The sequence below is a fragment of the Ursus americanus genome, chromosome 13 (genome assembly GCF_024610735.1).
Source record: "Ursus americanus isolate L20-20 chromosome 13, mUrsAme1.1.p, whole genome shotgun sequence".
Lineage (NCBI taxonomy): Eukaryota > Metazoa > Chordata > Mammalia > Carnivora > Ursidae > Ursus > Ursus americanus.
This window is the reverse complement of record NC_142139.1, coordinates 68,499,679-68,524,588: the sequence shown is the minus strand read 5'-3', so window position 1 is coordinate 68,524,588 and position 24,910 is coordinate 68,499,679. Positions and strand designations below refer to the sequence as shown.

Sequence of the window (24,910 nt, the reverse complement as noted above, 5' to 3'; positions counted from 1 at the left end):
GGGAGGAGGGGCAGAAGCAGAGGGAGAGAGAGAATCTCAAGCACACTCCCCCACCACAAACCCTGATGCAGGATCCATCCCAGGACCCTGAGAATGTGACCTGAGCTAAAATCATGAGTCAGACATTTAACCAACTGAGCCACCCAATCACCCCAAGTCTTCCAATTTATCCACATCCTTGCTAACATTTGTGATTATCTGTCTTGTTGATGACAGCCCTCGTAGTGGATGCCCAGGGGGATTTTACTATGGTTTGATTCATATTTCTTCTTGCCTCAGTTTCAGTGGTTTCTTTCCACTTCCTTTTACTTGTTTTCTTGCATTGCTAGAGATTCTAGAAAATGTGAATATGACATGGAAATATAATAATAATTAGAAAATGTTTAGAGGTCATATTTTATTACCAAATTCCATGTTTTTACCTTAAGCTTCATTTTCTTCCACCAAAAAATTTCTGCTTAGAAAATATTCTTGTAGACCTAGTTTCCTGATTTTTAAAACAGAAATGTAAATGTGACACTTTAATATGACTATGGCCAATTTTATTGTAAAATAATTTTTTCTTTGGACCTGATACTTTAATAAACTTATATTGCCATAAAAATTGAGCCATACTTTTATTCTTGAGATAGATGATATCCTATTTGATTATGGTATATATTCTTTTGGCATTGCACCAAAGTTACATACTAACATTATTGAGATTAAAAAAATTTTTTTTTTCATTTGTGAGTTTGGCTAGCAGTTTACTGTTATCTGTATTATTTTGTAGTTTTTTTCAGGGCTTAAGTTTAGATTTTAAAAAGCAAATTAAGTTTCAGATTCACTTTCTTAATTTCTTTCACCTTTATGTTATTAGAGAATTTGACTTATTTATCTTTACTTTTACAACTGACATGTTTTGTTTGAATCTTTCTTTCTTTCTTTCTTTCTTTCTTTCTTTCTTTCTTTCTTTCTTTCTTTTTTTCTTTCTTTCTTTCTTTCTGGGAATGGAGTGGGGAGGGACAGAGAAAGAGAGAGAGATTGAGAATCTTAAGCAGGCTCCATGCTCAGTGGGGAGCCCAACACAGGGCTTGATCTCAGGATCCAGAGATCATGACCTGAGCTGAAATCAAGAATTGGAAGCTTAACTGATTGTGCCACCCAGGCACCCAAGGTATATCTTTTTATATTTTATATTTACATAGAAAAACATAATGATCATAACCATGTTGTTATATTATTTGCTTCTTGTGTCTTAAAGCCTAAAAGTAAGGCCTAATATTATATGTGCCCTGATATTTGGAGACAAGAGGGAGGAACTTGAATGGCTCAACTGCGAGCTTCCCTTCTCATTCTGCTCCTGTACAGATAGACCCTGAGTCAAGCAACCTTCCTATTACAGAGACCAGGCACAGTTCCTTCTTCTCCCTGAGTTCCCTGCCAGCCCGTGGAGTTATCCAAACAAGCCAATCACATCTTCCTACAGGAATCAGGGAGCATCCTATTTTCTTGATACTGAAGTCTAGTTCCTATAGTAGCTAGTTGTTCCCTTTGTTCCTAAATGCAACCCGTACGTGGCTCTGTATGGCACGTATCCTCCTCCTCCAGGCTATGAGTATGTATGACTAATACACTTCTGTTGACCTCATCTATCCAGTGCTGTGTGTCATATGTTTGGTTGTCCCCCAGCCCTAGGGTAGAAATCCTTCCCACGTGACTTGGGTGAAGAGGAGGCCAATAAAATACTTCCATACAGTAAAACTTTGTTTTCAAATGACAAATTATTATGTACTTTTTTGAAGTTTTTTCTATGTGAGCCATCAACTGGTTTATAAAAAGATGCAACTAAATTTAAAATGATATAAAATATCAATTTCATAACAACATCAATGAGTGACTGTATTTAACCATACTCAGCTCATAACAGAGCAAATGGGTAAGTGGAATAATTCATACTATAGAGTATTGCTATATGAACTGGCAACAGAAAAAGCTGGTAAAGGAATGCAGAGGAAATCAACTTTATCTTTTAAGAATTTGAACCAAGGGGCCCCATAATCATCTGGCATCTGCTCAATATTGTACCTATGGTTAGAAATGTACATGATGGGAACTCAAGGGATCTTCCCTATCCTTCTTCTAAGGTTCAGGTTAACTGTGGCCACAGTGTTAACACTTGTGCTGAGTTACTGTCTGTACTGAACAGTCATCTGCATAGGTTCCTTTGTGTGCGTATGGTAATTGTTCAAATCTTGGGTCCTTGACATTCCTTAGAGCCACTGGATACTTTTGCCCCAATTTCTCAATTTCAGCCATTACAAAGTCAGTTATACAAGGGATACAATTGGCATACAGACCGCCCATCACTGACTGTACTAAGTCAAGTTTGGCCTTAATGGAAAAGTTGTTAAACTGGTATCAGTCAGGATGTGGTAAGGTGGGTCCAGCTGTGTGTATCTTGGAAGAATAAACAGGAAGGATGTTGGGGGTCTTCTCTTTCCTTGAGTGCACTGGGATCTTTTCTTTCTTTTTAGATTTTAATCCATTCTCTTTAAGCCTCTGATCTCAGAGACTAAGCATTCTCTTCATGGTCACATACTTTCTTGCTTTCTTTTTTCCCATGTTCACACCGCACTCTTGTTTCTTTTTTGAAGATGTTTTAAAGAGTAATTGAATTTAGCATGTGCAGAGCAAGCAAGAGAGCACAAGTGAGGTGGAAATAACACAGATGTCTGTGATCAGGTTCATGCTGTCACAGGCAATGGTAACTCCCCCGTGACCCCCACCTAGGCAGAAGCAATTGGGAGAATAACCAATATCTGAGATGTTAAAATGTAAAAAAATAGTATCTTGGAATTTGGTAATACCAAAAGTGCTTTGCAACTTTTGGTAAACATCATCCGTGTTTTCATTATGTTGAATCAGTAAATCTGTACCAAACCATAGTCGTAAAATTAGCTGTGTTTCTCAAAGTTCCAAAACAGGGGCTGGCTAACTGTAACCTGTGGTCCCTAACTAGCCCGTAGCCTGTGTTTTGAATGACATGTGAGGTAAGAATTATTTTTACTGTTTGAAGGGCTGCAAAGACAAATATGCAAGCACATAAAGAACACTATGTGACAGAGACCAAATACAGACTGCAAAGCCTAAGTATTTAATGTGATCCTTCATGGAAAAATGTGCAGACTTCTCTTCTAAAATCGTACAGACTGGATTGTACTGATCACTAATAGGTATATTTTTTAAATGCTTAATTCCAAAGTTCTCAGATATTCTTGATTCACTGCATCTTTTGTAATCCGATCATTTTCATGGTGGGTGTCCCTATGACTAAAGAAATACCTGAAAGTTCTGCTTATTGAGTAGTTAGGTACAAACAACACAATACATATTATGTGTTAACAATTTAATAGCGATTTGAAAAGCATGATACATGTAAATTAAATGGAAAAATGGTGTTTTCATTTCATTTTAAATAACCCTAATTATTAATGTGTGTGTGACTGATAGGCATGGATAAACTTCTTAAAGCCTGAAATGAGATTAGACACCATCATTCTCATTTCCTGCTCTAAAGTGATTTTCACACCGTTTTAAAAACAGCATCCACTGAAAAAACATCTTTACAGAGATATGTTATCAAAGGAACATAGCATAATCCATTGTTGAAATTATAAACTACCTCTAACTAGTATATTTCACGTCAGACAGATACAGAGTATCACTGCCCTTGCCTAGAAAAGGTAAAATATACTGTCAGTTTGTTGTGGCAAACTCTTAGGCCCTGGCACTCAGTTCTAGAACTTTAGGAAGAGTTGATTTGTCATAAGAAAGTATAAACCTCATAGCTATCCCTGCTGTAAGAACAATTTTTAGCATTTGTCTGAGCCATTTAATTTTTGTTACATGTTATATAAATATACACGACAATCATAAAAATCTGTTATTAGCAACAACAGTAGCTAATACTTAGTCTTACCGTATGTCAGGGGAATTGATATTGTAACAATTTTGCAACTTCCAATACATAAACATGATTTATTTCTCAATTTATTTAGCTCCCTTTAATTTCTCTTACCAAAGTTTTATAATATCCAGTGTTTCAATTTCATACATATTTTTAGAAATTTGTACTAATTATTTCATGATTTTTGTTGCTATTGTATACTGTGTTTTTAAAATTTCATTTTGAATTATTTGTTGATAGTATATAAGTATACATTCTGTATATTTACTTCTTTGCTAAACTTAATATTAGTCATATTACTTTTATTGCAGATCATTTAAGGTTTTCTACCTGCATTGTCTTCTATAAATAAAGATAATTTTACTTCTTATTTTTCAACTTGCAAGCCTTTTTTTTTTTTTTTGTCTTATTGCACTGCTTAAAACTCTTACAATGCTGCCAATAAATGTAAGCAGATATTCTTGGCTTAGTTCTTATTTTAGGGAAGTATAATGTTAAGTATAAGGTTTTCATAAATGTCCTTAATCAAGGACATTACATTTTGTCAAATTCTCTTTATCTGCACTATTCAGAAAATCACATGTGTTTTTGTCTTCATTAACGTGGTGAATTATACTGACTGATATTGGAATGTTAAACCAACATTGCCTTCCTGGAACAAACTGGGGTGGGTCATAATGTATTATTCTTTTTATACTAGGTTGTATTATACTATTGCTAGGTTAGATTGCTGATAATTTTTTTTTCCATTTGTGTCCATAAGAGATGTTAGTCTGAATTTTCTTTTTCTGTGGTATCTTTGTCTGGCTTTAGATCAAAAATAATTCTGTTCTCACAAAATGAGTTGGGAAGTGTTTGCCTCTTATCTATTTTCTGAAGAAGTTTGTGTAGGGTTGGTCTTATTTCTTCTTTTAGTGTTTAGTAGAATTCTTCAGTGATATCATCTGGGTCACCTAAAAGTCTGAGGAAAAGTGTACACACACACACACACACACACACTCACACACACACACACACAATTTATATATAAAATGATTTCAATTTCTCTAATAGATATAAGAGTATTTGAGATTTCCTTTTTCTTCTTGTATCAACTTTGGTCATTTTTATCCTTCATGGAGTTTGTCCATTTCATCTGAGCTTTCAGGTTGTCTTAAAATTGTTCGTAATATTTCCCAATTCCTTTTGTGTGCTTATACTATCTGTAGTGCTGACATTTATTTGATTCCTGATGTTGATAATTTGTATCTCCTCTCCTTTTTCTTGATCAGTTTAGCTGTAAGTTTATCAACTTTATTGATCTTTTTATTGATCAAAAACCCAGGTTTTGTCTTAGGGGATTTCTCTATTGGTTTATCTATTTTTGATTTTATTGACTTCTGTTTATTATTTAGTATTTATCCTACTTACTTTGGGTATAATTGATACTTGTTTTTCTAGCTTCTTAAGATAGAGATCTAGATTATCAATTTTATAATTATGTATTTTCAGCATTTTATGGACAGATTTGATCACTAGGTGGCAGCAATATATAGGGAAGGACACAAATTCTGCCTCTTGTAGGAAGTTAACTGTTCAACAGAAACACAACCAGCTTGTCAGCCTCCCAGTAGCTGGTAATGACCTGAGTTACTTGCTAATTTTCACTAGGCATGCACTTTAAGGCTGGAACTAATGAAGCAAAGCAATAGTTTCCCTCCTTAAACACTCCAATAAGATTCTTCGTATGATATTTGAAATTTTCAAATGCTGTTAGTGAAAAATATTACTGAATGAGCTAATACACTTCAAAATGCTTCCATTGCACTTGGTGCTACCTCTTCAGCTCCAGCTCAGATGGGCCTGTCTTCTACCGGTTTCTACAGCTGTATTATGGAGAGCTCCTGGTGGGGACTTTTTTTTTTTTTTTATACCTTTGGCATTTAAAAAAATTCATATACTATCATCATTCTCCAAATTTAATTATAGTTGTTTATAGGACATAATTTTTTTTAACCAATCAGAACACAGAACACAGAACTGGCTGTTTTTTTTAAACTTTTTTATTTTGAAATCATTGCAGGTTTACAGAAAAGTTGTAAAGACAGTACAAAGAATTCCTGTACATTCTACTGGTAAAAGTATTTAACCTTCCTCTGTATTAACTAGCACTAGTCCTCATACAGTTGACAGAGAGTAAGGATTCAATAATTATTAACACCAAATTTGGAATATTTTGAACAAGACTGAACTGATAAAATAAAAAAAACAAAACAAAAACAAAACCCTGATAGGAAAGGAGAAATAGAAAGACCTGTAAGCTATAACTATTTTATTATTTATGTTTATATAAGGCATCTTTTTTCTATTTTTTTTATTTTTTTTTTAATTTTAATAATGATTTTTTATTATATTATGTTAGTCACCATACAGTACATCCCCGGTTTTCGATGTAAGGCTCGATGATTCGTTAGTTGTGTATAACACCCAGTGCACCATGCAATATGTGCCCTCCTTACTACCCATCACCGGTCTATCCCATTCCCCCACCCCCCTCCCCTCTGTAGCCCTCAGTTTGTTTCTCATAGTCCATAGTCTCTCATGTTTCATTCCCCCTTCTGATTACCCCCCCTTTCTTTATCCCTTTCTTCCCCTACTGATCATTCTAGTTCTTATGTTCCATAGATGAGAGAAATCATATGATAGTTGTCTTTCTCTGCTTGACTTATTTCACTAAGCATTATCTCCTCCAGTGCCGTCCATGTTGTAGCATATGTTGAGAACTCATTCTTTCTGATTGCTGAGTAATATTCCATTGTATATATGGACCACAACTTCTTAATCCAGTCATCTGTTGCAGGGCATCTCGGCTCCTTCCACGATTTAGCTATTGTGGACATTGCTGCTATGAACATTGGGGTGCATATGGCCCTTCTCTTCACTACGTCTGTATCTTTGGGGTAAACACCCAGTAGTGCAATGGCTGGATCATAGGGTAGCTCAATTTTTAACTTTTTAAGGGACCTCCACACGGTTTTCCAGAGTGGCTGTACCAACTTGCATTCCCACCAACAATGTAGGAGGGATCCCCTTTCTCCACATCCTCTCCAACAATTGTTGTTTCTTGCCTTGTCTATTTTTGCCATTCTAACTGGCGTAAGGTGGTATCTCAGTGTGGTTTTGATTTGAATTTCCTTGATGGCTAATGATTTTGAACATTTTTTCATGTGTCTGTTAGCCATTTGTATGTCTTCATTGGAAAAGTGTCTGTTCATATCTTCTGCCCATTTTTTGATTTGTTTATTTGTTTCTCGTGTATTGAGTTTGAGAAGTTCTTTGTAGATCTTGGATACCAGTCCTTTATCTGTAGTGTCATTTGCAAATATATTCTCCCATTCCGTGGGCTGCCTCTTAGTTTTTCTGACTGTTTCCTTGGATGTGCAGAAACTTTTAATCTTGATGAAGTCCCATAAATTCATTTTATCTTTTGTTTCTCTTGCCTTTGGGGATGTGTCATGAAAAAGGTTGCTTTGGCCGATGTCGTAGAGGTTGCTGCCTATGTTCTTCTCTAGAATTTTGATGGATTCCTGTCTCACATCGAGGTCTTTCATCCATTTGGAGTTTATTTTTGTGTATGGTGTGAGAGAGTGGTCAAGTTTCATTCTTTTGCATGTAGCTGTCCAATTTTCCCAGCACCATTTATTGAAGAGACTGTCTTTTTCCCACCGGATGTTTTTTCCTGCTTTATCAAATATTAGTTGCCCAAAGAGCTGAGGGTCCATTTCTGGGCTCTCTCTTCTGTTCCATTGGTCTATGTGTCTGTTTTTGTGCCAGTACCATGCTGTCTTTGTGATCACAGCTTTGTAGTACAGCTCGAAATCTGGCATTGTGATGCCCCCAGCTTTGTTTTTCCTTTTCAACAGTTCCTTGGAGATTCGGGGTCTTTTCTGGTTCCATACAAATTTAAGGACTATTTGTTCCAGTTCTTTGAAAAACGTACTCGGTATTTTGATCGGGATGGCATTGAAAGTGTGGATTGCTCTGGGTAGCATGGACATTTTAACTATGTTAATTCTTCCGATCCATGAGCATGGAATATCTTTCCATCTTTTTATGTCTTCCTCAATGTCTTTTAAGAGTGATTTATAGTTTCTAGAATAAAGGTCCTTTACGTCTCTGGTTAAGTTAATTCCAAGGTAACGTATGGTTTTTGGTGCTATTGTAAATGGGATGGATTCCCTGATTTCTCTTTCTTCGTTCTCGTTATTCGTGTACAGAAATGCAACTGATTTCTGAGCATTGATTTTGTATCCCGCCACGTTACTGAATTGCTCTATAACTTCTAATAGTTTGGGAGTGGCTTCTTTTGGGTTTTCCATATAGAGTATCATGTCGTCTGTGAAGACAGACATTTTGACTTCTTCTTTGCCGATTTGAATACCTTTGATCCCTTTTTGTTGTCTGATTGCTGTTGCAAGGACTTCTAGTACTATGTTGAATAATAGTGGCGAGAGTGGGCATTCTTGTCGTGTTCCTGATCTTAAGGGAAAGGCTTCCAGCTTTTCCCCATTGAGAATAATATTTGCAGTAGGCTTTTCATAGATGGCTTTTATGAGATTGAGAAATGTACCTTCTATTCCTACACTCTGAAGGGTTTTAATCAGGAAAGGATGCTGTATTTTGTCAAATGCTTTTTCGGCATCGATTGAGAGGATCATATGGTTCTTGAGTCTTTTCTTGTTGATATGATGTATCACGCTGATTGATTTGCGAATATTGAACCACGCTTGCATCCCAGGTATGAATCCCACTTGATCGTGGTGGATAATCCTTTTAATGAACTGTTGGATTCTATTAGCAAGTATCTTGTTGAGGATTTTGGCATCCATATTCATTAGGGAAATCGGTCTGTAATTCTCCTTTTTGAGGGGGTCTTTGCCTGGTTTGGGGATCAAGGTAATATTGGCCTCATAGAATGAGTTTGGTAGCTTTCCTTCTGTTTCTATTTTTTGAAATAGCTTTAGGAGAATAGGTATTATTTCTTCTTTGAATGTTTGGTAGAATTCCCCAGGAAAACCGTCCGGGCCTGGAGTTTTGTTATTTGGAAGGTTGTTTATCACTGACTCAATTTCTTCATAATTAATTGGCCTGTTTAAGAAATCAGTTTCTTCCTGTTTCAATCTTGGTAGTTTATAGGTTTCCAGGAAGGATTCCATCTCTTCTAGATTGCTTAGTTTATTGGCATATAGCTGTTGATAAAAATTTCTAATAATCCTTCCATTTTCAATGGTGTTCGTCGTGACCTCTCCTTTTTCATTCATAATTTTAAAAATCTGGGTCCTTTCTCTTTTCTTTTGGATAAGTCTTGCCAATGGTCTGTCAATTTTATTGATTCTCTCAAAGAACCAGCTTCTAGTCCTGTTGATCTGCTCTACTGTACTTCTGGTTTCTGCTTGAATGATTTCAGCTCTCATTTTGGTCAACTGCTTCCTCATGCGTGGATTAGGCCTGTCCCTCTGTTGCTGTTCCAGCTTCTTGAGGTGAGAATATAAAAACTGCATTTTAGATTTTTCTATTCTTTTGAGTGAGGCTTGGATGGCTATGTATTTTCCCCTTAGGACTGCCTTTGCAGTATCCCATAGGTTTTGGACTGTTGTATTTTCATTCTCATTGGTCTCCATAAATTGTTTAATTTGATTTTTGATTTCCTGGTTTATCGAGTCATTCCTGAGCAGGATGGTTCTTAGTCTCCAAGTGTTTGAGTTTCTTCCAAATTTTTCCTTGTGGTTGAGTTCCAATTTCAGAGCGTTGTGGTCTAAGAATATGCAGGGGATAATTTCAATCTTTTGGTATCGGCTGAGACCTGTTTTGTGTCCCAGAACATGGTCTATTCTTGAAAATGTTCCATGGGCATTAGAATAGAATGAGTATTCTTTGGTTCTGGGGTGTAGTGTTCTATATATATCTAAGAGGTCCAACTCGTCGAGTATGGCATTCAAAGCCTTTGATTCTTTGCTTAGTTTTTGCCAGGGTGTTCTGTCTATTTCTGAGAGTGGAGTGTTGAGGTCCCCTACTATTAATGTATTTTTATATATATGTCTCTTTATTCTGGTTAAGAGTTGGCTTGTGTATCTTGCTGCTCCCCTGTTGGGGGCATATATATTTATAATTGTCATATCCACTTGTTGAATACTTCCTTTAAGAATAATATAGTGCCCTTCTGCATCTCTAACTATAGTCTGTAGTTTAAAATCCAATTTATCTGATATGAGTATTGCTACCCCAGCTTTCTTTTGAGGTCCATTTGCGTGAAAGATGGTACTCCATCCCCTTACTCTCAGTCTGAATGCATCTTTGGGTTCGAAATGAGTCTCTTGTAGACAGCAAATGGATGGGTCATTTCTTTTTATCCAATCTGCAACCCTGTGGAGTTTAAAGCAAGAATTTAAACCATTAATGTTCAGGCTGAGTACTGAGAGATATGCTTTTAATTCTGCCATGTTGTCAGTAAAGTCTTTGTTTGTATTGGCTGTGACTTTCTGTTCTGTATCACTCTTGGGGCCTTTTTACTTTTATAGAACCCCCCGTAATACCTCCTGTAGGGCTGGTTTCGTGGTTATGAAATTGGCTAGTGACTGTCGATTCTGAAATGTCTTTATTTCTCCATCAATTCTGAATGACAGCCTTGCTGGATAAAGGATCCTTGGCTGCATGTTTTTCTCTGAAAGAGATTTAAAAATGCTCCCCCAACCCTTTCTCTCATTCCAGGTCTGTGTAGACAGGTCTGACGTAATTCTGATGCCTTTGCCTTGGTACGTGAGAAATTTCTTTGCCCTGGCCGCTTTCAATACTGTATCCTTGGATCTCATATTTGTGAATTGCACTATGACGTGACGTAGTGTAGGTCTGTCATGGTTGAGCTTGGGAGGGGTCCTCTCTGCCTCTTGGACACGAATTTTTGTTTCCCTTGCTAGATTAGGGAAGTTTTCAGCTACAATTTGTTCAAATATCTCTTCTAGGCCTCTGTTTTTCTCCACCCCCTTGGGGATGCCGATGATTCTAACATTGGATCGTTTCATTGAGTCAGTAATCTCCCGTAGCCAACATTCGTGGGCGTGGATTTTTTTAAGACCACCTTCTATTTTTATTTTTTCCTCTATTAACCCATCCTCCAATTCACTAACCCTTTCCTCCGCTTCCGTGACCCTGGCCGTCAGAGCCTCTAGTTTTGCCTGCATTTGGCTCATAGAATTTTTAATTTCTGTCAAATTCGCTCTCATTTCCGCCCTTAGGGATTCTATATTCTCAGTAATATTTTCCTGAATACTTTTTTCAAGTCTACTCATTATCTTGACCATTGTTACTCTGAATTCCATTTCTGATAATTTGGTTACATCCATATCCGTTACTTCTGTGGCAGAGGCCACTGACTCACTGTCTTTTCTTTGCTGGGGGGGGCTTCTCCTTCTTGTCATTCTGATGAAGAGAGGTTGCGGGGTTTCCAGAGCCCAAAATTATTGACTGGGTCCCAGGCCGTGCCCCTTGTTTTATAGGGATCTTAGAGATGTGGGCTTCTTCTTTAAAGATTTTATTTATTTACTTATCTGAGAGAGGGAGACATACAGTCAGCAAGAACGAAACAGAAGCAGGGGAGTGAGAGAGGAAGAAGCAGGCTCCCAGCGGAGGAGCCCGATGAGGGACTCCTTTCCGGAACGCTGGGATCACGCCCTAAGCCGGAGACAGGAGCTCAATGACTGCGCCACCCAGGCGCCTGGGTTGTGGGCTTCTTGATTTTTCAGCCTGCCTTCTGTGTTCTGGGGGAGGGGCCTGCCGCGCGGATACTCAGGCAACCCTGTTTGGTTAGAGTCTCCGTGTCCCCTGCGAGGGAGGATGGGGATGGGCACTCTCTGAGCCGGTATTTCCAGGCTTTTGTTCTCTGGCGGCTTTCCCTGGCGGCCGGCTATGCCTCTTCTGAGGGTCAGAGCAGCAGAGGCTGCATTGTCGCAGAACAGAGGGATTGCGCCCGTTCTCCACTGATGTTCTGGCCATTTTAACTCTATTACTGTTGGTGCTGCTCAACCCTGCAGCGTCCCGGGATGTGCGCCCCACACCCGGAGTCCCTGCCCTCACTTCCAGGGCCGGCGCGTCTCTGTCCTTTGTGTTTCTAATGCCGCCAGCCACCGGCCGGCATGTCTCTGTCCTTAGTGTTTCTAATGCCGCCAGCCACCGGCCGCCCCGCAGGCTCCCGGGTCTCCCGGTCTCAGTCTATGCCCGGTGAGCACACCTCGATTCCGGAGTTCCGTGAGAAGCCTGGTGGCGCGCGCACCCGGTTCAGGGTCTCAGTCTGCTGTTTCGCGGGTGCCGACCGCGAGTCCGCCCGCTCCCCCGTGCAGGTGGCCCGCCAGCCGCCAGCCGCCCCGCGCGCGCTCTGGGAATTCCCGGTCTCAGTCTGGATCCCGTGAGCACACCGGGATTCCGGTGTTCCGGGAGATGCCTGGTGGCGCGCGCGTTCACAGCTCACCGGTCTCAGTCCGCTCTCTCGCGGGTGCCCTCTGTGAGTCCGCCCGCTCCCCCGTGCAGGTGGCTGCCGTTTCCCGGCGCCCAAACGCGGCGGCTCCCTCCCCCTTCCGTTTATCTATCCGTGCACGGTTTACAGCTCCCCTCTTCGTACCTCAATACTCAGCGCTGGAGATGTTCATTTGTAGAGATCCAGATGCATCATCCTGCGTCTCAGGCTGATTCCGTGGTTATTTAGGCTGGTCTGGTACCTATCCAGCTCGACTCAGGGGACCGGCTGAAAAAGGGGTCCCCTACTCCTCCGCCATCTTAACTCCTCTCCTTTTTTCTATTTTTTTTAACTTTAAAACTTTTTTCATTACACTAAAAGATAATTTCTTAAAGACAGCATAGAGTAGGTTTCGCCTTTCTTCTAGTCTGAAAGTCTGACTTTTAATGAAGTATTTAGTATATTTAAACTTATTTATTTATTTTATTATTTTATTTATTTGAGAAAAAGAGGGCAACAAGCAGGGGAAGAGGCAGGCAGAAGGAGAGGGAGAAGCAGACTCCTTGCTGAGCAGGAGCCCGATGTGGGACTGGATCCTAGGAACCTGGGATCATGACCTGAGCCGAAGGCAGATGTTTAACTGACTGAACCACTCAGGCGCCTGAATTTATTTAAATTTAATGTAATTATTGATAGAGTTTAACCTACCATCTTGATATATAAACTAGCGGAATCATTCTCAGTTGGGCACAATTTTGCCCCAGTAGGGACATTTGGCAATGTTTGAAGTCATTTTTGATGATCATAAATGAAGAGGGGTCGTGGTATTAGCATGAGTGGGGTAGAGGCCACAGGTGCTGCTAAACATTCTACGATGCTCAGGGAAGCCCTGACAACAAGGCATTTTCCATCTCCACTCAAGAGTATCATTGCAGATTATGGGACAGAAAAATAAGTTTTCCTTTCTTAGGAGTTTATATTCTATAGTCTATGAGATTTGATGTGTAATCTTCAGGACGGATGTGTATGTGTGTGTGTGCGTGCATGTACTTGCATGAACAGTTATTTGCTGAATAATTAGGAGAAAAAAGAAATATATCTGTAGGGGCACCTGTGTAGCATAGTTGGTTAAGCGTCCAACTCTTGGTTTCTGTGAGATCTCAGGGTGGTGAGATTGAGCCCTGTGTCAGGCTCTATACTCAGTCCAGAATCTGCTTGGGATTCTCTCTCTCCCTCCCCCTTTGCCCCTCCCACTTGTGCTCTCTTGCTCTCTTAGATAAATACATAAATCTTAAAAAAAGAAATATATCTGTAAATTGCTGGGGTGAGATTTGGAAGGATTTGGATTTGCAATGCCACTGTCTTCCTTAAGTCCCTTTATAGAAAAAGTTGGAGATTCCCACCACCACAACACTGTCTCGAAGCTTTGCCACACAAGCATTTCCTAGTATAATTCAGACCAGGAACAATGTACTTCTTAAGGGAGGGAGATGTAATGTGGGTGAAATGGTGATTCCCAAAATGAAGGTGAAATGAATTTTATATATATATATATATATATATATATATATATATATATATATATATATATAATCTCCATATATATTTATAATCTCCATTTCCTGCAAAACTCTTATTTATTTCTGCTTGAGTATTGGATGCTCTGCCTCTCCCTTCAGGTGGATATGACTTCTTTGTTCTGGTGTTTCATCTGATCTTCATATAGTTCTTGACTTTAGTTTTATGGCTGACTTTCTAGGTTATTCATCTAGCTGCTGCTCATGTTTCTCCTTGAGACATAGATAAAAATAGAAGTAGAGTCCTGCCTGGCCTTGTGTGGTTGGTATAAGGGAGAAGGTGGCAATTACATTCTGGATTGGTCTAGGTTTAAAAAGTAGAGTTGAGGATGAGTTCTTCCTGGAAAATGTGTGCTTATGGAGGTCTAACAAGTGTTAGAAGAGAGCAGACCAAAAATATTTCAATCCAAAGAATAAATCTGGGTTGGAATAGCTTAAGGCAGTATGCTCTCAGACCTGGCTGGTCATCCCATCACCTGTAGACGTTTATAAAATACAGATGCCATGGCCCCGCTGCAGACTTACTGAAAGAAAATCATCCAGATAGGGATCCAAGAATCTGTGTTTTCAAAAGACATCCCAGGTGATTCTGATGATCAATCGAGTTTAAGAAACTGGACTCTGGATTTCTGGTGAAAAGCTGGTCTGCATGGGTGACTACATTTATGGGTCCTGCCATATCTGGGGATAGTCTTACTGAGTTTGTGAGATGCAGGATGTATTGTTGACCCATGAGTACTGTTTGGGCCCAGCCAAATCTCTATCCATGTGCCCTCCTTCCCTACACTCTGGGGCCAGGTCCTTATTGCCTGTGTTCCTGGCTTTAGATAGAGCGCTGACCTAATATATAGATTTCATCAATTTGGATTGGACCCTACTATATTTCCCTTGGCTTATGCTAGTGGAACAAAAAGAGAAGAGATTAATCTTTTAAACTTGCCACAATACCATATGTAGTTTCTCCATAAAATTTGTGCCATAAGGAAGGAATAGTGTCCAAGCCTGGGAAGCCTCTAACAATCGGCATGTGTGTTTTGGGTACTGAATTGCCTCTTGAGTGGTTTAGGTCATCTCACCACTTGCTGCTGGAGATTTTTAAGCTGTTAAAATATTTGTGGTATGATTTTCAGGAAATTGACATAATTACACACAATGGGAACTCACAATTTAAAAATGATCTTACCCTCAATCCATTTGTAGTGTGTCTTCTTCCATTCATGATTTCTTCTAAAAATTTAAACATCTTTATTTGTTTTTCTATTTACCACACATTCTTATTTTAAAAATTTTCCATTTTACTAAAAAAAAATCAATTCTTATAGAATGTATGACTTAAAAGTACCACTCTTCCCACAGTTTTTTTCTGATTTCAGTGTATTTGGTGTTCTTAGTTTGAAACCCTGCTGTATATTAATGTAGTGTGGACATGTGTTTAAATATATAAACACAGGCTCATTATTTGAAAACATAAAGATAAAAGCTAACATGGTAAAAAGCAGGCTTGGAATGTGAATCATTAAGTTGATTCTGAGATGACACTCATATACTCATCATGAGTCAATGAACAGAAAGATGAGTTTTCCCACAGCATCTCAGATGCATATTTTTTGAGTTTGGTATAAAGAAGACTATGTGAGATTACAATGAAATCCAGGTGTTCCAATAGTATTCTTTGGAATTTCAATTTTAATTGAAGTATAATTGACATACAACATATATTAGTTTCACGTGTAAAACATAATAATGTGATATTTGTACACTGTGAAATGATTGCCGCAGTAAGTCTAGTTACCATCTATCACCGTGCAAAGTTACAAGATTCTTCCTTTTTCTTGTGATGAGAACTTTTAGGATTTACTCTCTTAGCAACTTCTCAGTATGCAGTATAATAAAATTGGCTATATCACTATGCTGTACCATGACATTCATTTCATTATGGAAGTTTTTACTTTTTGACACCTTTCACCCACTTAACCCATCCTCCCACCCCCCTCACTTCACCATTCACAGCCACCACTTTATTCTCTGTATCTATGAGTTTTGTTTTATTTATTTGGTTGGTTTTTAGATTCCACATGTAAGTGAAATCATACAGTATTTGTCTTGTCAGGTTTATTTCATTTAATTTAATACCGTCGAGGTGCATCTGTGCCATCACAAATGGCAAGATTTCATTCCTTTATATGTCTGAGCACTGTTCCGTTGTCTACCACTCTTTATCCATTTATCCACCAGTGTACACTTCAGCTGTTAACATACCCTGACTGTTATAAATAATGTGGCAGTGACAATAGGGGTGCATGTATCTTTTCAAATTACTGTTTTTATTTTCTTCGGATAAACAAGGAGTGGAATTGCTAGATCAAATGGTAATTCTTTTTTTTTTTTTTTTTTTGAGGAACCCCAAACTGATTTCCATAGTGGCTGCACGAATTTATATTCTCACCGACAGGGCACAATGTTTTCTCCACATCTTCGCCAACACTTATTATTTCTAGTCTGTTTCACAAAAGCCAGTCTAGGAGGTGTGAATGATATCACACTGTGGTTTTGATGTGCCTCTCCCTGATGATGGGTGATGCTGAGGATCTTTTCATGTGCTTTGCCCATGTTTAATCAGATTGTTTGTTTGTCACGGAGTTGTATGGGTTCTTTATGTATTTTGCACATTAACCCCTTATTGGATATAAGACTTGCAAATATCTTCTCCCACTCAGTGGGTTGCCTTTTCACTTGTTGATGTTTCCATCACTGTGCAGAACCTTTTTGTTTGATGTCATCCCACCTATTTATATTTGCTTTTGTTGTCCATGACTTTGCAGATCCAAAAAAATTATCACCAAGACTCAGGTCAAGGAGCTCACCACCTACGTTTTCTCTAGGAAGTTTTTTTTATTTATTCATTTTATTTATTTATTTTTATTGTTTTTGATAAGTTATTCAGGGTGCGTGAAGACCTGTCAGTGTTCTAGAGGAGGATGTCAGACAGCACCTATTTTTAGGCTGATTGGAAGCCTATTTACTGTCCTGTGAGACTGAAATCATAAACCCTGCTGGCCTCCAGATCAGGTGTCCAGGGGTGTCTCCTTGGCAACAATTGGAAAAATTTCCAGTCTCCAAATGAGTGTATGAGCTCCCTTCTGGAAGATACTGGTGAGCTATGGCAAGGCCAAGGGAGAATACAAAGATGGTATCCCCCAGCCTATGTTCCCTGAGAGCCTCAGAGGCTATTTCTATAGCCTCTAGATATGTGGGAAACCTGAAGACTGTTCCTCAGGCTGAAGCTTCAGGGCAAGTAAGTAGGCCTTTTTCATAGGAGTAATGGTGGTGTGTTTTAGTCGGCTGTCTCTGCAATGCCTTGGGGGTGGTAGCCTGTCAAGAACTGTCTGTCTGATTGTTTCAGACCCATCAGACTCAGAAATACAAGCCCCTCTGGACACCAGAGCAAGATGCTCAAGGGGCATCTCTTGCAAGGACTGCATGTGCCTACCAGCTTTAGTGGGGCAACAGGTGAGCTCAGGGGCAGGGCACCCCTGCCATCTTTAGCAGGGCCATAGGCACAGGGGCAAGGCATTCTCATCATCTCTAGCAAGGTAGAGAGAAATTGCTAAAATGTTGCCACCAGTGCTGGCACCAACAAGGTAGAGGGAGAATACAAAAATGGTGCCCACCAGAGAGTCTTTTCCCCAGCGAGTCCCAACAGCTCCTTTGCCTTTTGCAGATGCTTTAAGATTAGCAAATGAGTCTCCTTTATACACAGTCTAGGTGCTTTTCAAACTGCTGCTTTTACACTGTGTCCCAGGGCTAGTGAGTTTGTACACAAGGCACTTAAGAGTGTAATCTACATTTCCTATAGCCCTATGGATCTCCTGGATGTAAGCCCCATAGATTTTCAAAGCCAGATATGTTGGATGCTCATCTTTCCTGTGCAAGTGCTAAGGGTTGGGGGTACCTGATGTTGGGCACACCCCTCACATCTCAGTGAGAAGCTCTGTATTTGTGAGATCCCTCCTGATTTGGGTCACTGTGCTGGAGGTAGAGCTTTTGCTGAAACAGTGTCTCTGCCTCTCCTACCTGTCTCAATGTGGCCTTTGTTCTTTGTTGTGGAGGATTGGTTCAGCTAGCTCTCAGGTCTTTTTTGGAGGGAACTGTTTTATATGCAATTGTGGTTTTTGTATGTTCACAGGAGGAGGTGAGTTCAAGAACGTCTTATGCTGTGATGTTGAACTACTTCCTCCCAGTCGTATTTTATACTTGGGACTTAGTAACTTTGTGAAAGAGGGCTCAGAGAGCTTGCGTACTCAACTTCTGCCATGTGAGGATTGAATAAGAAGACTGCAATTGGAATAGAGCCCTTACCCAACCATGCTCTTGCCCCAATCGCAGACCTCCGGCCTCCAGAACTAGGAGAAAAAGTTTCTGTTTATTAGTCACCCAGTCTGTTACAGCAGCCAGAATGGAGTAAGGCACTTGTTATAGTGGTCAATACCTGGAACCTACTGAATTTATTGTATCTTGTCCTTGCTCTAATACCATCCTAAGTGCTCATTATCCATACCAAAAATTATAATTACTTAGCTTGGTATTCTCAGTAGCTTTCATGATCTGGCTGGAATTAATCTTTCAAGCCTCATTTTAATACCATCTGTTCTCTGAACTCTCTGCTTCACCCAGACTACACAATGACCTCATTCCCAAGGAAAATACCTTTGCTCAGGATTTTCCACTCTTCAGAAAGGGCAACCAAACTTTTTTTCATATATCTGAGTCCTACTTACTATCTCACACCCAGTTTACATTGGACCTGAACCAAAAAGCCTTTCTTGACCCCCAAGGCCAAAATGTTCTTTCCCAGAATTTCTATAGTGTTAAAGGTCCTTTCATTCTCTCAGCCCTAAACATACACTGTCTGCATTGTCAGACACCTTTATTTTTATGCTTACCTCTTGTTACCTCAGCTATGGTGAAAGTCCCTAAGTGTAGAAATATGGGTTTCCTCTCTGTATTCCCCCCATAGCACGCAACCAGTGTCTCTCTCACTACACTGGAATATGTATTTAATTGATTAGCACCCCCACAGAAGCAGATATAGTGTACATACGTTGAATTTTTAACTGCTTATTTATACTAGCAATTTTTTTAATACGTAAAAAAAAAATTCATTCCAGTCAAACTTTTTTTAATTTTCATAATGTCTTTGGATAACCTCTGAGCTTCTCTTTTCAAGTGGTTCAATAATCCTTAACTTTAAATGTGAAAGCACAATTTTTAAAGATATTAAATGGCAATTCTGACTAAAAATAGTCTCACCAAATGGCTCTGTTCTTTGTACTAAACTTTGGAAACAAGAAATTCAGTGTTTTTCCTAGAGCTTCTTGTTGGAAGCACAATAAATATTTCCAGAATTATGAAGAAGTTATAGCATAATGAAGTTGTTTGCCCAGAAACCAACAATCCCAAGGAACATATGTTTGGCGAGTTAGTGGGGTATCAAATGATGGATTTAAATGATCACAGGATAAATCTGTTGCTTAGCCTTTTGGAAGTTTCCAGATGAATGGGACAGGAATCAGGGGGCTGAGGGAATGAACAGAGAGTGTAATTGTAGTCATTTATTCTACATTTCTTTACACTTAACTATAATTATGTGCTTTTCTCCCACAGTAAACAGGCGTCTGCTCTGTAATAGTCCATCACCATTTGGAAAGTAAAAAGTTACACATTTCCAGGATTGTTCAGGAAGGTACTGTTTTAGAGTCACTAACCCTAGCACATTCTGACCTCAGAGTCAGTTACAAGTGTGAAACCATTGCATACATTTCCAATTTAATACCCTGACAATTACCGAGGTGGTATTTTCCAACTGTTTGTACTCACCTAAATACCCTGAGAGAACCAGACAGAAGTAAGGAGACTCGGCTTTCCCACTCACAGTCTTCAGAGAGTAATTTGGCATTTATTTGCTTCACTCTCTGCATTCTATCCTTAAAAGAAAAAAACCCACATGATTTCAATTAAAAATGGAATACACACTTATAATAGATAATTTGGAAGAAAAAAAAGGTAAGAATAAAGAAAGGAAAAGGAAAAAAACGTTTCTTATATTTCCATCCATCTATAATGAACTACTATTAATTTTTTTTCCATTTTTTTTCTTGGAACATATAAAATATTTTTATATAATTTGAATCACCCAATATTATTTTGTAATTTTCTTTTTAATTTCACAATACAATGTATTATACCATGTTATTTATTCTATGTCTTCTATAATGCCATTTAAATATCTTTGTAGTATTTCATTCACTATTCTATATTTCAACTAATGTATTTTTAAAGATATATTTATTTATTTGAGAGAGAGAGCATGAGCAGAGAATAGGCAGCGGGAGAGAATCTCAAGCAGACTCCCTGCTGAGTGTGGAGCCTGCAGAGGGCTGGATCCCATGACCCTGAGATCATGACCTGAGCCGAAATCAAGAGTTGGATGTTTAACTGACTGAGTCACCCAGGCGCCCCAACTAATATTTTAATAATGAATATTTGTGCTCCCACTTGTAAATATTATAAATACTTCTGCAGTGAATATCTATGTCTCTTTTTGTTTGTTTGTTTGTTGCTACATTTATGTTAACTTCCTGTTATATTCATATTGCATCAACTAGATAAGTTCTTTGTTCCTCTTTATTAGCTAGGGCTGGTCTAATTTTAGGATGTAATATTTTCTCAGATAAATTGATAAAATTTAAATGTCTGCTCCCACTTTCTTCCATTTTACAAAAATCTGTTTCCTTGGGCTATTTGTTGATCTCAGCTCAATTCCTTTCTTTGAATAGCTCAGTCTTTTCATTTGTAGCTAATTCCAACCCCCCCAACCCAATTATCTCATGTAATAAGCCATACAATGAGACATGGGCTCTGAAAAATATTTTAATGCTACTTCTGAGTGACAAAATGCATACTGAGTTCTACCCTTAATGTTATAATTTCTGGAGCATTTGGCAAGTATGCTCTTTAGGTATGGACACTGCCTATCAAACAGTTTTCTGACACTAATGGTTTTTATTACAAAATGTACAGGATTTAAGATTATTTACACATGAGATTGTAACTGAACCAACATGAGTTTGTTCCTTGGTGAGTCAGAAATGGCACCAGCTTGAGTTGTCCCATAAAGAGAACTTTTATTTGCAGCAAGTAAGGAGATCATGGGGTATGGCTTCCAAAGCCATGACTCCCCAAGAGAGGGTGAAGGGGTTCCTTTTGTTTAGGGTTAGGATGAATATTTAGATAGGGAAGCCTTGTTCTCCTATGTAGAGGCGGGCATAAGGTCAGGCATGCAACCTTAAGGAAACATGCCTTTACCTCCTTCTTGGGTGGAGATTTCAGTATTATAATGAGTAAAGGTAATTATAGGTCATTCCAAAGGGTAACGCAATGGTCTATCTGCACTGGCATGAGACAGGTTTAGCTTAAAGGGTCTAGGTGATCTGGGCTGGTGGGAGGTCTTGACAGGGCAGTCCTGCCATCACCTGGGGGGTGGTTTCAGGTTTCATTTGCCTGAGGCAAGAGGAAAGCCAGAAAGAAGGGCTTAGGGAAAATCTAAGACCTTAAAGGTTAGTGAGTACAAGCAGGTAGGCAGTAAAAGCCAGGTCTTGGGGTCCAGCTGGTGACATGATCACTAAGGTAAATAAAAGGAAAAATGCCTGTTACTAATTATGCCAGCAAATTTTGTGAAGTCTTTTACTAACATGGCTTATGAATACAATATCACAAATGGTTTCCAAGGGACAGAAGCTTCTCATAGAAGAAAGTAAGAAATCTATTCTATCTTGTTAGGAGATTTGTTTTTGTTTTTTTGGGTTTTTTTTCTTTTTCTTTTTTTTTTTTTTTGCCAGTTTCAGGACCATCTTATTTTAATCTCAAGACAGTTTTGTTTTGTTTTTAACTTTAGGCATAGAGGGAAAAAAAATCCCTGTTAATGACTATTTAGCATTAGCTACATATTTCTGAAGTTTTTCTTCTGTTTTGAGGGGAGAGGGGCCATGACTGTATGTGTATGGGGGGCGTGTATGTGTGTGTGAGTGAATGAGTGCATGTGTGCTTATACACACATAGTAGGGAGTAAAAGGGAGAGAGATGTGGAGCAGTTGTTAAGAGAAGCTCTAGTATGAGAGACATACTTTTACGTTGAAATCATCAGGAATGGTAGCATCTAAAAATGAGGAGAACAAGAAATGACTTTGGCTAGCAGTTTTAAAAAAAACAATGGAGCAATGAATACTCACTGAATTATAACCTTTGGGGGAAGGCAAGTTCACTCAGACAACTGAAGAGGCCTGTTATCCAGAGCTCAGTCTCTGGATAGCTGGTAATAGTTTATGGCTTATCAACAACAAACAAAAATCTTTCCTATTTTTATTAAAACTCATTTGAGAAAAAGTTATATTATCTATCTTACTGTAATATTGTGATAAAATAAACATATCTTGATTGTTGTCCTCAGCTTCCAACCAGGAGCTCCTAAAACCCCTGTAATATACTAAGTGATAAGAGCAAAAGGAGCATCTTTGGTTATAATATTTGTTTTTTGTCTACAGTGCCTGAAATTGCTTTGGAGCTACAAAGGTGGAAGGAGCACCTTTTCGTTTGCATAACAAGCCTCTTTAAACCACACCTGAATTTATGTTAATGAAGTGACTTTTGGAAAACCCTTCAGTGTGGGGGTCTGGTTGCTCAGATAATCAACCATGTTATTGGAGGTTTGGAACTTTCAGTTTCACTACCTGACCTCTGGGGTGGAGAGAAGGGCTAGAGGTCCAGTTAATCACTAATGGCCAAACGACCTGAATAGGCATTAGTCAAGAGAAGACATAAAAATGACAAATGGGTATTTGAAAAAGTAATCAACATCACTCATCAGGGAAATGCAAATCAAAACCACAATGAGATATCACTTCATGCCTGTCAGAATGGCTATCATCAAAATGTAGGAGATAACAATTGTCAAGGGTATGGAGAAAGGTGAACACCTACACTCTGTTGGTGAAAATGTAAATTGGTACAGCCACTATGGAAAACAGTATGGAAGTTCTTTAAGAAATTAAGAGTAGACCAGAGAAAGACGATTATCATATGGTTTCACTCATATGTGGAACATAAGCAATAGCACAGAGGACTACAGGGGAAGGGAGGGAAATCTGAAAGGGGAGAAATCAGAGAGGGAGATGAACCATAAGAGACTAGGGACCCCGGGAAACAAACTGAAGGTTTCAGTTTGGGGGAAGGGGGTAACAGGGTGATGGGTATTAAGGAGGGAACGGGTTGCGATGTGCACTAGGTGTTATACTAACTAATGAATCATTGAACACTACATCAAAAACTAATTATGTACTATACAGTGGCTAACTGAACATAATAATAAAAAAAAGAAAAAAGAAATTAAGAGTAGAATGTGGTCTAGCAATCCTACTTCTGGATATATTAATTTCTAGACTGTAACTTTCCACCGTGCTATTAAATCTTTACTACCTGTGGGGTAGCTAAACAATATACTACTATCCCCATTTTACAAAGAAGAATGACACCAGAGAATGGGAGTGATTTGTCCAAATCACCCAACAAGTCAGTGGTAATTCCTGGATTAAAATATCAGTAGCTTGACTTCTTAGCTAATGCTCCTTTGCCACCTCTTCAAAACACGCATACACACAATTACAGAACAAACTCTCTTATGCTCCATTCTATTACTGTTCCTAATGACTTTGTAGGCTTTAAGCACACTACTTTTTTCTCACAGTTCAATTTAAGGGTATCTGAATCATCACTTATCATCAGGGAAACACAAACCAAAACTACAATGAGATATCACCTCACACCTGTCAGAATGGCTAAAATCAACAATACAAGAAATAACAAGTGTTGGCAAGGATGTGGAAAAAAAGGAACCCTCCTGCACTGTTGGCAGGAATGCAAACTGGTGCAGCCACTGTGGAAAACTATGGAGGTTCCTCAAAAAATTAAAAATAGAAATACCATACGAACCAGCATTTGCACACCTGGGTATTTACCCAAGGAATACAAAAATACTAATTCAAAGGGATACATGCACCCCTATGTTTATAGCAGTATTATTTACAATAGCCAAACTATGGAAGCAGCCCAAGTTTCCACCACCTGATGAATGGATAAAGAAAATGTGAAATACACACACACACACACACACACACACACACACACACACACGGAGGAATATTATTCTGCCATAAAAAATGAAATCTTGCCATTTTCAAGGACATGGATGGAGCTAGAGAGTATAATGCTAAGCGAAATAAGTTGGTCAGAGAAAGACAAATACCATATGATTTCATGCATATGTGGAATTTAAGAAACAAAACCAGCAAACAAAGAGAAAAGAGAGAGAGAGAGAAAGAGACAAATTAAGAAACGGACTCTTAAGCCTAGAGAATCAAGTGATTGTGTTACCCGAGGAGAAGTGATGGGTGGAATAGGTGATGGGGATTAAGGAAGTCACTTGTGACGAGCACCAGGTGTTGTATGCAAGTGTTGAATGACTATATTGTACACCTGAAACTAATATAATACTGTATGCTTACTGGAATTAAAATAAAAACTTTTCTAAAAAGCCAGTTTCTCCTTTTACCTCCACTGTCCTGAATAGATCTGAATAAATGGCAAAACCACTGTATGCTTAAGTATCCCACCCACAGAAGGAAAAACTTTTTAAAGAGGCAATGTAGTCTGCTGAACATAAACATGAGGTTACAAATAGGCCTTCCAATTCTCATCACAGCTTTTGTGACAGGTTACTTAATCTCTCTAAGCCTATTTTCTCATCTTAAAATGGGAGGGGAGGGAGTAACTCCAATAGGGCAGGGA

General features: G+C 38.8%; 1 pseudogene; it reads right to left on the bottom strand.

The window, feature by feature from the left end:
* Nucleotides 1-1,937: 1,937 nt before the first annotated feature.
* On the bottom strand, nucleotides 1,938-2,604 carry LOC123777410 (rRNA-processing protein FCF1 homolog pseudogene; annotated as a pseudogene).
* Between the last annotated feature and the right edge of the window lie 22,306 nt (nucleotides 2,605-24,910).